Raw genomic sequence first — 17,718 nt, forward strand, 5'->3', positions numbered from 1 at the left:
ATTATTCACATTACTGCTGATGATGTTTTTCATGATGAAAAAACAACACATTTCTACAAGTCCGGTCCTGGTCATAGTTCAGTAATAAGCTGAACGTCACTAGTGTCAGGCATCGACAGCTCGGTCATCTGCAAAGTCCATCATCCTGGACAGCAGGAGAACAATCTGTACCAGCATCTGGTTCATAAGTAGTTTATCTGCCTCGCTTACATTCAGAAAGAAGTCAAGTCACAAGTAATTTTGAAACATAGTTCGGTTTGTTAAAGTTTATTGCCTGCTATTATCCTGCATTACTCTGTGTACCATGACACAGCTTAAAACAATGTGCAGTGAGTCAGCGGGCAAAATGAGATTCGAGTCGGGGGCTTCTCATCTGATGATTCGAATCGTTGACATTTAGGGCGCTGGCCTGAAGACAGTTTTATAAAGCTTAATCCAATACTTGTGCTACTTGTGAGTTCATATGATTTAAGCCATGGTTTAAAGAGTTCAACTGAGCGATGTTGAACTGAAAACAAAAAGTGGAATTAAATTGTTTTATTCAAAATATATCGAACATTTTTAATATTCTATTCACACTCTATTTATTATTTAAATTATTGGTGCTATTATTTTTATTTCAATAACTCATACTAAAATAGTTCACATAAATATACTACGAATTAAAAACACATTTTCAATAAAATTGACCCTAGGATCCAATTAAACTCCTAATATTCACAGTAATTACACTGCACTTAGAGCACGAATTTCTACCCGGGAGCCTTTTGATTGATCAGTGGATCAATCCAGCAATTAATCACCTCATTAATTACATCAGGTGCTGATTGTGATCAGGTTGAAGGTCAAACTGCAACGAGAGACGAAACGATATACACCCTGGATGTTGCTGTTAAAGAAGTGGTTGCCAAAGTTTTATGCATCACAATTTGCTTAAATTATCACAGATATCTGTGAGTTTTTTTCCATATAATAGGTGACGTGAGTATTACAGAGTATTATTAACTACAATCACCATGGTTAAATGCTTCAGGATACTAAGCCTGAGGGAACATGCTTCTTTGGTACAAGACCCAACAAAAATCACATCATTTTTAAATTTTTTACAGTGAAAATGAAATGCAAATACAATCATTCCAACTGAAATCGTGACTCATATTGCAAATGCAGAATCTGCCAAAATAATTGCTATATGATTTTTTTGCATATTGTGCAGCCCTGATATGTAATATAATAACAGTATAATATTTCCTGACCGAAGCAACACAAATTGCTCTAAATTTGTATTTTTCCTTGCAAATGCAAAGTATAGTACATCTTTTTCATTTTCAAAATTTTTCAGTGTTTGACAATTTATATAATATTATATTTAATTTAATTACAACTTTTTAATCTCCATACCCAGTCAAAAATGCAGCAACAGATATAGACAGAATGGCAACAGAAATTTTGTCATGATTCTTCCTGACTGGAAAACCGTAAGATTTCTAAGCTCTTTATCTTCCTGTTATGCTTGTGTGACAGGAAAAAACACTTTTACTGGTGCCATATCTCTGGCAATGTGAACACAGCGTAGCTATGGAGTGTTCATCAGATACAGAGGCCTGATAGTGGGGGGCAAAACTGACGAAAATCCTGAAATAACATCTTATCCCATGTTGATAGCACACTGTTCACCTTTCTTTCTTTCTCGCTCACCCTAACCTCACACTGATGACTTGATAGCACCAAGCCTACATCAACATTACCCCCCACCTCCCACCCCCACCCCCCCTTTCTTATTCCCTTTTTGTGAAGAACTCATTGTTTATCACACACAGACCCAAACAGCGTTCCTCCCCTCCGGGCAGCACTCATTGCTTCTGTAAGTGATATGGTTGTTGGCTACTAATTGCATTAGCCCAGCGGGTTATTGAAGTTTTGCTCTACAACTTGTGGTCAGTGCAGAAAAAGATGACCTCAGTCACCAACCCAATCAGTAGGTTGAGCATCAGTGAGTGCACGCAGGCCGGGCGGTGAGTTGTGCAACACAGCGTGATTCCCATTAGTGTCAGCCACACAGGGAAATATGGAGGTTATTTAGTTCCAACAGAGGGACACAGAGCAAGGATCTTTACATTGAACTGTCACGGTTAAGAGCCCCCCCCCTGCGCTGCCTGCTCCGGATTTTTCCAGGAATGCAGTTTTTATGATGCCTTGAAAGATCTTTCTTTTTGGATTCACTTGTTATTGTTGCATTAAAAACCTCACATCAGGACATGATCATAGTCTGGTGGGATGTTTATGATTAGTTTTAATAATAACGTTGGTGAGCAGCTAATTAAATTGTATAACTGCACATGGAGGGGGCTGATTAAGAGGGGGATTCAGAGGGCCTGGAGATGACAGCAGGTCATTATTCAAGCTGTGGGCACTCTATCTAGATACCTTCAAGTGTGTGGATTTGAAGCCACATGTGAACACACACGCACAAACATCATTCCAGCACATCTTTAGAAAAAAAGTGTATATACAGGAAAACAACCATGCAGTAATTGATCACACACACGCTCATACTCCTCTTCCTCAGTTTTCAGTAAACACGGGTCAAGCATCAGAAAAGGATCTCACTTCAGATGTACAAGTGGGAGTTAGTGATGCTTAATGAGTTTAAAAACACCCTCCACTAGAGGCCAGATTTTCAGGCGGTTGCGAACACATAGCAGCCATGCGCTGTGTTTACAGAAGATGTCTTTTGATTTAAATATAGCATGTGTTTTCATCCTTCCTTTTCAAAGTAACTACCTGTCACTGGGTTATTGGAGGCAAGAAACCCGTTCACGGTAAAGAAGACTGTATATTTAGCACATGACATATGAGAAGATGAATTGAAAACAATAAATAGAGGCGCAGAAACAAATGAACAGTTACCTTCGGTTCAACAGTGTGGAATAGAGCATAGAGATGAAAGGAAAGGAACGGAGTCGGTTTACAATGTGACTATACACATACATATTAATGAAAGGTGCAGTTGTAGGCAAAGGACTAAATGACTGTGTGCACCAGTGCCGGGAAACTTTTAATGATACATCAGTCAGAAAAGAAGGATTTTAGTGAAATACGTCACTCTGTCTTCTCATGTCCAAATCAAAATTCAGCATAAAGCCTCCAAAGGAAAAGGAGTCAGGCGATGTGGGACATGTTCTCAGGTACGATCGTCAGATTAGAGAAGAAGGGATATAATCTTTACTTTCACTGGACTCACTGCGGAAGAGCTGAAGAGTCTGAGTCTGGCTGCTGAGGCAATTCCAATTTGTCGCGAGGGCGTCGCTCGTTGGTCACAGAGAGTTAATGAGGCGAGGCCCTGAGCTCTAAGTCATCCTGCCACCGCTGCCGATCCCAGCCCTGATTACTGTAATGAAATGGTCAGCAGATTATTAACCAAACGCCGCTATATATCCACACAAACACACACAGATTGAATCTCAGACACACACACACACACACACACACACACACACACACACACACACACACACACACACACACACACAAACAAGACAAATATGTACAATGTAAGAGAGAAAATATGTGACACCCAAGTGATAGAGATAATACATAACAGAAAAATAACAGAGAGCACGCAGTTGAATTTCACTGAATTGTTCTTCTAGACCGATAGACTGGAAAGTGTAAATGCACTATACTAACAAATGTTTTTTTATAGTGTGCAGGAAAATGTTCGAGGGCTACACAGGCTCTCCCACTGCGGTCGGGATTTATTTTGATTCCCACGTTGACACAGTCTCTGAGCTGGTGGTACAACAGGTTACTGAGTCAGTGCACTGAATAAAAAAGTATTTTTGGGTTCATGTAACTTTTGTTCCTTAGTCATGGCTTACAGCAAGTAACTGTGTAGTGTCGGACCAAAAAACTTACTAACTAAAGTAAACAAAATAAACTTTTCTACTAGGGTTTGGACAAAAAAATAAGGGCGCTGTAGTCAGATCCTCCTTTTTAAAGTTTTTATCTATTTCTAGGATTTTTTCTCTGTTATTTCCCAAATGGTATGTTCAGTATGCTTTGCAGTCCTCGCCACTGGTGTTGGGTTGACTTGAAGGCTCACATTATTGATTTCCTTAAGGCTAGGTATTTTGACTGCCTGGTAATGGGCAAGGCTTATTAATTAACTCAGGGCACAGGTGTATTTAGTGCTGATGCGTAGGAGCATTGGAGTTGTCGACTTTGTTCAGCTGCTGACTTTAAAGAGTAACTTGATACCAGGCTGTTCCACTGCCCTCACATGACCAAGCGAGCATCACGGATGGGTGTGGTTTGTTGTGTGTGCTGTTTTCACCTGTAAGCACACAGAACAGTGATGTCACACTGTACTTGACACACCCTAGAGTACACATATACATCACTGCAGCAGGTGGGAAGTTAAACCACTGGAGGTCAGCAAAAACAAGATTTTCAGCTGGTGTGAAGTTGCTCTTCAAAGACCCTGAAACCGGGTTTCAAAGCTTAAATATTTCCCTACGACGACAATCAAAGTTAGAAAATATGCTAAGTTATTATTCGTTTTATTACACTCGTAAAACCCAGCTAATCTGAGTCATTTAGACTATCAGGATGTGGTTTGATCAGATTTGGTTGACAAATCCAGGATTGTCATCGTTATTTTGATCCAAAATGTTGCTAAATCCTTATTAGTGCACAGAAACACACCTTCCGACTTTGGCAAAATGTGTGTTAATATAAGACAAATGTTTCTATTTTAGGCTGAATGTCTTGTGAGAGGCAGATGCATGAAGCCTGTTTTTTTTAGCCTGCATAGATCGGGTCCTCTGTGACATATTCTGCACAGAGGAGAGATTTTGGCCTGTGTACAGAGCAGACCGCTCGTCCGTCTGCCACCTTGCTGCTCCCACAGAGAGCAGAGGTATTTTTCACTGAATTATCTTTCCTTAATGACCAAGGGATTCTAATTAAAGGCGTGATTAGGGATTGCTCTGAGGCACCTTATTGGAAATTAAGTACAATCCATTCTGCCTGACAGCGAGTTTCTTGCGATACACTTTTGCTGATCACCAGGTGAACAGCAGGGGCGAAGATGCTCAGTCTTGCTTTTTGAGTTTACATCGGTACAACAGGCCAGGCTTGTGGCCAATTTTTATCCACAGAAATATTGTTGGAATGTGTTTTCTTCAGAAGGTAAATGAGACCCCCCTCCTTCCCACTGAACTGTAGAATGGATTGTAATACCTTTTTCACTCTCCATTGTCTTCATTTTCCCTATCCTCCTTGGGAATAAGGTTAATGCCTCATGTCTCATTTAACTTATTTCATAAGTGGGATCCTCCAGGGTGCACCTGGAGTATTGGGAGCAGTTGTACTGTAAGTTGGGCATGTCCAGCTTAGTGTCTTCTTAACTCTTAAAGATTATTTTCTCTGACCTGACATCCTGACAGATTAGTGAACAAAACTGAAATCTCAGCCCAGGCTGCATTTTTAAATAAATAATATCCATTTCCAGAACGGAAAATTGGCTGACCATTGCATGATTTTTTATAATTTTTGTATATCCCTGTTAATGCATGCAGTTACATACTGAACAAAGCTAATTACTGAAAAAAAGAATAGACTTTGGAAGTTGGAAGTATGCTGACATGTTTTATGTTTTAACCAAGTTATGAATGGTATTCAAGTTTAAGACTTTATATATGTATAAAAAAACAACCTAGCATTATTTTATGAATTTGTCTTCTGGCGGCTGAAAAAGTAATAAAATTGCATCCATTCTGCAGTCTGGTCCTATTAAACCTGTTCCTACTTTACATACTGCACACCCTAAGCCTGCACACACACACACACACACACACACACACACACACACACACACACACTCTCACAGACTTTAATGACTCTCCAGATACAATATCATCTACACACAAACACAACAGAAACAATTCTATTACAGTCTATTGATTTGCCCCATGCAGCAATAACAACTGTAGAGTATTGATTCCATCTAATTCAGCTATACATTATTTGAAATGCATTATTTGAGGTCTGAAATGCTTTAAATTCATATTTTCCAAGTAGCTTATTTATTACAGAGACATCTAGAGTAAATTTAATATTTTTCTTTATTACATAGAAGTAGTTGTATACAATAACTAAGAATAATGCATTACATGTATTATTGATATAACATGGTATAAATTGACACAGTAATCATGTTTTTATTCCAGTGGTCAGTAAAGTAAAAACACTACGATGATAATGGTCAGTTTCCTTGAATCATCTAGATATACTCTGTGTTCGACATCGTATGGCATTGTCACGCAAGCTCAGCCGAGACTGTTCTTGTTTGTGATTCCTCGATGGTGGAACGAACTACCAAATGTTATCAGAGCAAGGACGTCCCTCTCTATCTTCAAGAATCTCTTGAAGACTCATCTCCTCTCAGAGTACCTACTCTACTAACACCTCTAACACCCTAACATGCCTAACTTGCACTTACCGTTCTCTTCTTTACCTGATCTCTTTGCACTTTGTCTTCATGAGTAGGTTTAGTACTTAGTGCTTACTACAAGGTCTCCTACTGCACTGAAACTTTTAAGTCGCTTTGGATAAAAGTATCTTGCCAAGTGAAAGAGTAAGTGTAAATATACATTAGACTGCCCTCTGCCAACTTTTAGACAATTTTTCATCAGAGAAAAAGGAATAATTACTTGTTTTTCAATCTAGACAAAATGTATATGGCAATCCTGTCAAAACAGGGAAATCCATACTCTGAATTTTAAAGATGCATGTTCTGCAATTACTGCATCCTTTACTATTCTGACAAAGTTTCTTGAAAAGGTCACTTCTATCCTGTTAGAAATGAAAATCCTTTAGGAGAAGATTCTCTACCCTTTTGTAACCTTTACACAAGAAATCCCATTGGACTGCCTCATTGTGCAGTGGAGGGGCTCATAAATCTATATCCTATGGAATGGATGTCTCTAATCAATGGCTTTGGGTGCTTGTCTTCTCTAATCACCTGGTCAAGCCCACTGATCATGACAGCTGGGTCAGAACTAAGGAAGCAATTACCAGTCACAATACATGCTTCTGGTGAGCCATGTATGCATGTACATATGTGTAATTATGTGCATACTTGAAAGCCCATAGAACCTGCACTACTGGCTGTAGGTGTTAATTGAGCTGCTGTTGGAGTAAATGGATTGCAGTGCTTCAGCCTCACCAGCTGAAGTGTGGAAAGTGTGTACGAGTTTGCGTGTGTGTGACAGGAAGGGTCAAATGTTCCCTGAGGCCCGCAGGCACTCCTGACCCTCCTACAACACCAATTTAACCATCAGTTAGTCCATGTGTGGCATGGGGTGGGCTGTCGATGGTGGGCTGTCGCCACGTCTGAGGGCTGTGGATGTGTTCAGGTGACATCTTAACTAAGTCTGCTCCTATCAATTAGAGTGAAGAGGCGAGAGGCTGCAGCGCCGAGGGGAGGCCAGAGGTGAGAGAGGGACAGAAGAGAAATACAACGAAGGAATTGAGGAACAAGGCACAGCACTACAGAGAAAGAGGTGGGTGTTCAGTGAGTCTCGGAGATAACTACGTTTGGAATTAAAGTGTTACTTTAGTGACTTGGGGGCGGGTAGAACGTGGCAAAGTATCTGTAACTAATTACATATTTACAAGCAAATAGTCTTTACACTAGAGATATATGTCGGATATATAGTGGCGGTGTAGATGTCTGCTGAGAAATTATGATAGGGATGGCAAAGATGTGTTAGTTTTTTAACTGTACCATGTCTCACTCAGTACGTGTCTTGGTCGCAGTTCTTTAAAAAGCAAACTTGAGACCCTTCCAATCTATCACAGGTCCTCTGGATACATGTCTCCACTCTGACTTTCTCAGAAGGCTTAAGCAGAACAGTTACAGCTTGATATGAATCACAAGATATGTTTCGGGAACCTGCTAGCTTGAGCTCGCAAGCTACAAGACAAGAAAATGTTGCGAAAATGCTGCACAATCATTGGATGTCAGGAAGCCAATATATCCCTGCACAGCCTTCCCAAAGATGGTAATATTAGAGAGCAGTAGCTAAAGTGTATTTTTTCTGAAATAACGGAGCGTTTTGGTCTGAATTTGACTGTTCAGCTCATCTCAGTGGACTTTTACGTTTGCTGGTGAGTTTTACCAAGCTACAGTACTAAAGTAGTCACGATCCATGGTACCTATGGTTGGCTTGGCTGTGTGTCACTCAGAAAACAGTCAGCCAATCAGAAGAGAGGCTCAGAGACCGACACAAAAAACTCTGTAGTTGCTAGAGCTTCAGAGAGATGTGTGAGAGAGAGATGTAAAACTATACTGAGATGGTTTTTTGGCACTTAAAACCACAAATATATCTTCTTATGGATATCAAAACTTAAAACACAGGAAAAGTGTAAAATATGGGACCTTTTTAAGTATTATTGAAGAACTGGCAACATCAGACCCCAGGACGTCTACAGAAACCTCAACTTATAATAGGATGGCGTGAATAGAGGATCTTCAGACAGATATTACAGAGCAGGAACTGGAATAGGCTTATTATAAAGCACAAATTCTATTAATAATCAATTTAGATTGATCCAAAGTAATTTGCTTATGAGAACATATCTAACCCCTGAAAAAAAAATCAATAGATTGAATCCTAAATATAAAACAGAGAAAGGAATACTATTTCATTGCAAATGGAAGTATAACTTTTGGAAAGGAATAATTGACACGATTTCCAACATCATCAACATGCAGGACCCTGCTAGAACACCAACTGTTTTTGTTTGGTGTTGGCTGAAATGGTGCCTTGTAACTTGGCTCTAGTAATAGTGTTTTGCCCAAAGTGAGATTACTTTAGTATGTTCTGTGCAGTGAAAGTGGTGTGTTGCGAATTTTGTTCTTATTCGTTTTCTACTGGATGTGAGCAATTCCCGTCTCAAGTTAGCGTAAGATGCGCATCAGAACACCTATGTCTAATGTTTACTGTGTAAAATCGCACACACTAGTGGTGTTGTGCTGCATCTTAAGTCTCCAGAAACGCTGCAGTTTTATCACATTTGCATCAACACACCTCAGCTACTGTACCCTGACAACTTCTTCTGGCTGTCTGGTCGGTTCAGTGTGTGCTACGATAAATGATGAACGGCTCAGAGCTCTGTGATCTGGTCAGTGGAGTTTCTCCGCAGCCATCTGCATGTACAGCAGAGAGGAAGAGAGAGAGATGGGCAAGGAAGGAAGGTTTGCAGTCACCTTTTTCAGCCCACTTAAGTTATCAGACCTGTGAGTAGATGTGTGTTCCAGGACGTGTCGCTACACTGTCACATCGATGTCAACTGTCAACTGTGGGTGTGGACACAGGTGTGAAAGAGCACATTTCTGACATCTGTCAAACAGAGAGGGAAAGGAAACACAGCTTTTCTGCTGTGTTCTGGTAGTAACTTGATCTTTAAACTCTTAAACTAAACTTTAAATATCAAGATCTGCATTGGCCTCAAAAATTGAGGGTTGGCTGATTCACCAGAAGTGGACCTCTTCACTTGGGACATTGCCTCTGTTGCCTCCTTTAGATAAATCCCTGTGGGACTCTTACCAAAACAGAAACATTTAATAATAAGCTGTAATAGATGTGAATGTTGTTGATGAAAGCCTTCATTAAATGGTCATTACAGCCCTTCAATGTGAAATCCATACCGGGTTGTAAGGTAATAAGTAGACCCTCTAGGGCTCCTTTTGCACTTCCATGGCAGTTTTTAGCCCTTCACCTCCCTTTATCTACCATTAACAGTCCAGATGTCTTACTCTTTTGTCCTTCATGCTTGATTTTAAAGCATTCGGAGACATAGTAAATGTTTGCTACCACATTTGTGCATAATGTGAGGCTGCAGTGTCAAATTTACCAAACTAATTAAAATTGTACCTGCATTTTCACAAAAGTATATTTAGCTTGATTCCATCTGTCTCCTGTTCTTCCCTCATCTCCCTTTTGATTTTGCTCTGGAAAAACCGCTTGCAAAGCCACTATTAGCATGACTGCTGCGGCAAACAAATATGCTTACATGCAAAAGAGTGGTAGGTAAAAAAAAAAAAAGAAAAAAAGAAAGATTAATAAATGAAATAAAATATGAATAAACAGACCAACACAGTTTATAATATAAAAGCTGACATCTTAATACATACTGGCTATTTAATGGGTGTTCCATCACAATCAACCTCAGATATAGATGTAGTGGGCTTCTTGTGTATCAGACAGTGCTTCATCAATCTTAGCGGCGCTGTCCCCACAACAAAAAGGAGAGGAAAGCAAATTGCTGTGTTTAATTAATGCACTGCCTCCTTTTGTTACACTGCTGCTCAGCATCTTTCAGTCCACAGTAGGAGAGGAGGAACAAGAGAAACTCATTCACACCGCACTGTACGCACGCAGAGAAAGCAAAAGAGAGAGTGAGAGGTACAATGATGGAGATGGAAAGAGCGGATGGAGAGAGAGAGAGAGAGAGGGAGAGAGAGAGAGAGAGAGAGGGCCTTAAAAAATGAATGGCCAAGTAGAACAAGCCGCATCCATCGGCAAACTTTATAATGAATGTCTAAGTTTGGCAAGCATGATGGATGAGTGGGGAATGGTGTTTGTCACAAATGCAATCTTCTTTGAATCGCTCTGCTGTTTCCCAGTTCAGGGCAAGGGCTCGTGTGCTGTGCTGAAGCAGCTAGAGCGTCGGCCTAATCATGTCATTAACGTTTAATGATCTGACAATTAACTCAATGACTACAGAGCACATATGTATAACAAATTTCTCATATCAGTGGGTGTAAATGCTAATCTCGTTAGACTTGTTTACAGTAACATATTGGACAATTAAAGGCAAAGCCGCTGCATATTCAATTACCTTTGAGTGATGTGCTGTAGCTGCGGAGCTGAAGTGACATCGGGCTTATAAGATGGTCATTTTGTGCTGAACCTCACAGCTAGGCCGAGCTTGCTGTGTTTAGTCTGTAGTCAGTTTAGTCAAAAATCCCCTGATGCTTGAAACAAACAAAAGACTTATGCACAATTTATATTATTTCAGATTACATTGCAGTAAAAGAGATACAAATATTTGTCACATGCAGTTAATTAAAAAGGGATGTTTCACATGAGGACTGTAGTTTTTCACTCTGATTTGTGAGTGCAGTTTTAAAGCCCATTTACTGACATTATGGAATCAGACATTTTGTTGTCTTGTGCGCTACAATCATTTTTTTTCTCTCTGTCTAAATGTTTCTAAATTATTTTCTCTCCATCTCATCATCCCCTGTATATTTTGCCTTCTCTGTTCACCTTGGACTAGTATTGAGGACAAAGGCCATGTTCTTGTTCTTCTTTTTGCCGCGTCTTACACGCAGCATCTCTACATTATGCCCATGTTTAAACTCGGGATATGCTGATCCGATCCACTATGTTGATACTGGCACAGATACTGACCTGATCAAGCAGATAGGGTATTGCATGATGCGATTAATCCACATTGAACACAGCTTTTTCATCAACAACGCTGCTTAAAGAATTCAGTTTTTCTGCCACCAAGTCGCTGCAGGATGTCAGCTAGTGCCACAACAGTCCCTGGCCTCATGCTATCTTACGTGAAAATGATTCCTTTGAGTTCTGTGCTGTGAGGTATATATTCCTCAATTTGGGAAAAAGACAATCCAAAGCATCACCATTGGATTGGTACTCTGTATCAACAATTACCCTGGTCTCGCAATCGGTATTATGAGAGAAAAGGATGCATCAGTTAAGCTTTAGTTTAAACCTGTGTGTACATATTTATCCAATCTTTATCCACTGATGAATGTTTGTGTATGTATTTTGTTTAAACATTTTAGCAACATAAAAGTCCACTTTTTTTGTGATTTTCAGTAGAACCCAGATGAAACACATTTGAGGAAGTGAAGAAGTTGGGGTTCACGTCTTGTTTTAGTCAGACATACTGTATGTTGGCACAAGTGATGTGATATCAAGCAGTACTGTTGGCCGTCGTACTTTTTGCCCATTGCCAGCGCCTGTGTCTCCACGATAGAAGAACACAGTCTCCCACAGTGTGCTCGGGCTAAAGGACAGAACAGCAGGGTCCATTTCTCAGAGATGTGGGTGGCCGGCTGCTTACCCACCCATCAATATCATGCAAGTATGTTGCTGTGACCTGCCATCCGTGTCCCCTCAGCTTAGATCAATAACACGAACAGATTGTACGCCCCCCCCCTCACCCAAAACCCCATCCCCACCTCCACTCTCTGAGGGATTAGTGTGTGCCTTTTCAACATTATTATCATAAATCCTCTCCTTGAAAGGGCAGTGTCAGCTAGACTGTTGGAGCACTATAGAAATTCAATTGACAGGATAAGCTCTGTGGGATATAACAGAATAGGTAGTAATTTAGTGCAACTGATAATGAAGCGATCAAACACAGACTGCGATGTGTTAAACTCCTTATTTTAAACTAGCTAGGTGTTACTCTGACACATTTTTGGGATGAGACATGCTCTTGTCTTATTTTATGATACATACAGAAGCTCGACAAAAACTCTGAAAATACAAAACATAACAGCAAACGCCAAGAAACAGGGGAGCATCACTCACACACAGTGGGTCAAAAACAACCAAAGGAGATAGGCCACATGCGGCAAGTCTCAGTGGGAAAAGAGGACGCGTGGGATGAAGGGGGAAGAGAAAAGAGAGGAAGTAGAGGTGTTCACCTTGAGAGTGCTCATCCATTACAGGAAGGCTGAGGCCCGCTCTGTCACACTGTCACAGTGATGCCACCTCTACACCACCCGAAAGGTCACCTAGCACTTCACTGCACAGCTTCACACACAGAGTACACACACACACACAAACACACACACACACACACACACATACACACACACTCTCCATGTGTGCATTTACAAAAACACAGATGGACACACTCCCATCTGTCACCCTATCGCTGACAAGTCACTGCTGCTGCCACACACACAAGTAAGCACAGATATGCATACACCAGCTATACATGTGAGAGGAAGGTAACACTCCACCAGTCACTTTTAAACAGAAACTGAAAAGACGTGATATTTTGTGCCATTTTGCAAAGGACCACTGTGAAACCGCACTCATAGTTCACCTATAATACCTTACCTCCCTCTTTATTTGTTACCTTATTTATAAATCTAGTTGTGAATGGTGTTGGTTGGCACTGAACAACAAGCTCATACGGTGATACTTTGAAATTTGAAATCACACCTTGTAAAAGATATAGTGAGTTTCTGTTGATGGGTCTTTGTGGATTTGGATTGAGTAAGTCACTTTTAAAACGTAGGTGTTTTAAGTTTTGACTTAATGTGCTAAATTGTAAATTTTTTTTCTGTGGAGATTTTCTTATAAGTAACGCAATGTTAGTTTTTTTTTTCTTTCTCATTGTGCATAATGACTCGATGCAAGTAGGCGTTAAATCTGATTAACATCATAAGACAATAACTAGCTTTCAACGTGAAATGGCAGAACAGATTAAAGGAGAAGAAGAGGCTAAGACTTCTGAGGCTTGACATTAGGCTAGAGGACAGTGTGTTATTTCACACAGAGAAATGTGTGACACTGTTGTTTAGACAATCAACTAGTGCGTAGCGAAACTGATCACAAAGGATGACATGCCATCTCTGTCTGTCATCTGTTGGGAAAATAAAAAGAGCAGCTCCCTCATTCAAGGTCAAAGATCATCTTTGATTAACAGCTAGATCCTGAAGAATATCTGCGTGCCTCCATCCCGAATCAAAATCATAATGTATTAATCCAAACGGCTCATTTAGACCGTAACCGTTAATACCTGACAACTGTCGCTGTTTATTTTTTACTGCATGGCGACAAAGCTGGCAGCACAAAGTAAAGAATTACTGAAACTACCTCCAGTATAGCATCAAAACTGTATGAGAAAGAGTAGCAATGTTAACACTATTGATGTGCGGCCACTTCCGAAACACAGCTGGGTGCTTGTTCCTCATTACTAAGAGTAGTCACAACAACTTGTTATTTCTGTAGCACTGCTACAATTATCTTTTTCCTTTTCTTCCCCCCCGTTTTTGCTTAATAATTCTCACTTAAAAAATCACAGCACGTTAAAGCAGATGCTTACGGCAAACACATCTATGAAGTGCTGTTAAGACAGCACACCAGGCAACAAAAAGTGAAGCTTTACAGGTTGTAACTACGAGGTGTCGATAAAATGAAAGTGTGTGTTTGTGTTATTTGAAGTGAAGATTAGGGAAATTAAGATTATACCGGATGAACATATGTGAAACATATGTTATGATCATATGAGCAATATTATAAGGGCCATTTTTTTAGTGTGTGTGTGAATGTGTGTGTGGTGTTTGTGTGTATACTATACTCTGTATCAAGTCTTGTTTGGCAGCTAGAGCTCCCACACACAGCAACACTGAGGCTCCATTTACACTTGTCGGTTCAAGTGTCTCATTACGCAGTCCAGATCCAGATGAGATTTAATACGCGTTAATTTACACTTAGCCACAAATATATGCGACTCTGTTTGCCAAATCACAAATGTGATCGCAGTCTGTCTCAGTTTTCCTGGGCTCCATGCAACTCAGAGGATGGTGATAATGCACCTAAATGCCACAAACACAAGAAGAAAAATACCCATCCACAAACACATGGATGAATTACATTTATGAACTGAAGCAAAAGATTTATTGTCTTCACAAACTCTCAGTCACATTTGTAATTTGGTGTCTCAAATGCTTCTTGGAGACATTTACACTCGCGCTCTTTTGATATATGTATCCTACTGAGATGAAGTGGTGAAGTGTAAATGAGTCACAGAGGAGGCTGCCAAACAAACTGTCATTTGACTCCTTCAGAGCAAAGACCACAGCAATCATTTGTTGGAAACTTAGACTCAACAAATAGAGGCATATTAACTCCTCTGTGTCCCTTTCACTTACTACTTATTTGCTTTCGGTGCTGTGAAGAAGCATTAGAAACTGACGAACAGAAAGTGAACCGGAGAGTTTCAAAGGTTGGAGGAGGAGCAGTGCGAGTGAGTCAGAGAGGTGAGAGACGGTGCAACAGACAACACTCACTCTGCTTCTTTAAGATCTGGCGAGAACAGGTGGTGTTATGATATCAGAGGTGCTTCAGAGGCTGCCGTGCACAAATGTTCATCTGAGCGGCCAGTTAGCGGTTACCTCAGCATCTGCTTACAGAGAACAGCCTCACAGCAAGAGGTTTAAGACCATCCATAACCCAGTAAACCCGCAGGCTTTCTGCAATGTGGAGTTCAACAGACTGCCTTTTTAGAGGTGGACGGTCGTAGATCAGTGGGAAACCAGTACATTATCAGTACTCTTGCCGTGAATAATGGGGATTACAATGGATGCATGTATATTACGCATTTGTTTTTTTTTAATGTACAAAGTCATCTAAGTTTGTTTTTTTTCACTACTTTAGCTGTTTAGAAATTGTGAATTAAAGTGTGAATTATTTTTGCTGACAAAATGTGTACAACTCAGACTACTGGAGTGATCACTACACTAAATCATTCACCTTCAGGCACACATTATTTGTTCGTAATGTCCATCCCGACTGATCCCAGATTTACAGGAAATATTTAGGGTTTAACTTCCAAACATTAAAAACATAATCCTCATTCCCCAGCGGTCTTATTTTCATCACAGATGTCTCTATTTTCTCTGCTCTGATTAATACCATAGCTCTCTGGTAACTTGCTTCAGCAATTCATAATATCCTCCAGACAGTGATCAATAGGTCTGAAGTGCTGACAGTTTTTATCACCATCATTAATTATCCATAACGGTAACAGTAAATGCTGCCAGGGGTGTTATGGCTTTTATACAACAGTTACAGCTACGCTTTTTTCTGCAAAAGAGTGAGCAAAGATAACACATCACTGATTAGCTCCCTGATTAACACAGGGGTTGCCATAGCAACCAGTACATTTGCTGCTACAAAAGCCATGACTTATGGAAATTCATGGCACAGTTGGAATTGACTTTGAACAATGGAACTGCTTGGGTAAAAATTTGTACCGAAGGCATATGAAACATTTAGGAAACACTGTTGTTCATTCACATGCAGGAAGTTGTCAGTTAGTTTAACTGTACGTAGTGTAAGATGTCTCTGCAGGACCGATCTATTTTTGAAATTTACTGTGGCGAATTTAAGCGTGGCCGATGTTTGAAAGTGTAAATATAGGCTCTGTACATAAAACGTGTTCTGTGAATGAAATGGGAACGTATGAATTAGACAGTAACGTACACGAGCATAAGCTAATTTTGGACAATTCTGCAAAACCCTGAAACAAGTTCAATGACGACAGCATTTTTAAAATTTTTACTTTCTGTAATTTTTGCACATTTCAACTGCAGTATGGTTAAGGTCAGGGAAAGTTAGTGCTTATTTCACATAACCTGTGGTTTAGGTATTACTATATGGGGCATTGGCAGTGAACGTTGGTGTTGGACATAAATTGTGAGGTATTCAAGATTATTTCCCAATTAACACATTTTCCACCAAGAGTAAGGTTCTTTAAGATGTGAAGAAATAATAAGTAAAGTTCATTAATTTAAGAGATTCCTCAGCCTAATCGCTTTCATTTTCTTCTCACTTCAATCAAAGTCAAACGTTGAAATGGATATTCATACGTGTATAGAGTGGCACCATTTGTCTGCACTTGAGCTTTTTATAATATTACAATAGCCTCATTGAAACAGTCCCTGACATTCATGATTGTAACTACAGAATCCAACATTTGGTCGACTTTAAATTCTCTCCACTGCCTCTCAGACAAATCTTCTGGTGCCATCACCACCACTTAGACTGCTTTGCCAAAACCACTCAGTTATATCTCTCTATCATAACCGCCCATAAACCATCCTGTCCTCACCAACTGTCTTGTCAACATAAAATGCCAAGTGCACTAAACTGCCCTGAAATGAAATGTGATATCCTTGAAATCTTGATTGTTTGCCCTACATGTAATAAAAACCCTGGTCGCCTATACCTCAATAAATAAAGTGTCCAAGTACTTAACACCAGGAATTTCATGTGAAACACAAAGTCTGGCTGTGTTATTATTCCTGATTGGCGCCAGTACATTTCCTCCAGCCTGTTTACTGCCCTGTGGTTGTTTCATCCTGTAACCGTTTGTGCAGGCGTCCGAGTTGTCCAGTTAATGTATCACAAAGCATTTAAGTTGTTAGTCGGTCTGCGGGGGAGGATGGGATCGTGAGGACTCCAGCTCGCGTACCAAACCTCAAGGTCTTTGCAGATTGCCTGTGCACTCTGGTAGATTACTTTTAAAGTTAAGTTAGAGCAAAGGCAGCGAGTTCTCAGTGAGTGGGTTCACACTCGTCTAGGTAAGTAGACTTGAATCACTCAAACAATTATACATCAATTAAAACATTTTCAAAACACTTTAATTTGCAGTATATGGAAGAATAATTTTTTATTTATTTATTTTTTTTAAATAGAAGTAATTTGGTTAAAGTCTGTTAAAGAGTACATGTACCTGTCTTGAAAATGACTGAAGTTGAAGAGCCACTCACCAGAGCTACACTTGAACCATGTGTGATTGCTGGATTTTTTTTCTTTTGACTGACCCATTATTTAGTGTTGGTGAGGTTTTAGGTCCTTTTCACTAAAC

Source organism: Seriola dumerili, unplaced genomic scaffold (genome assembly GCF_002260705.1).
Source record: "Seriola dumerili isolate Sdu_G_001 unplaced genomic scaffold, Sdu_1.0 BDQW01000121.1, whole genome shotgun sequence".
NCBI lineage: Eukaryota > Metazoa > Chordata > Actinopteri > Carangiformes > Carangidae > Seriola > Seriola dumerili.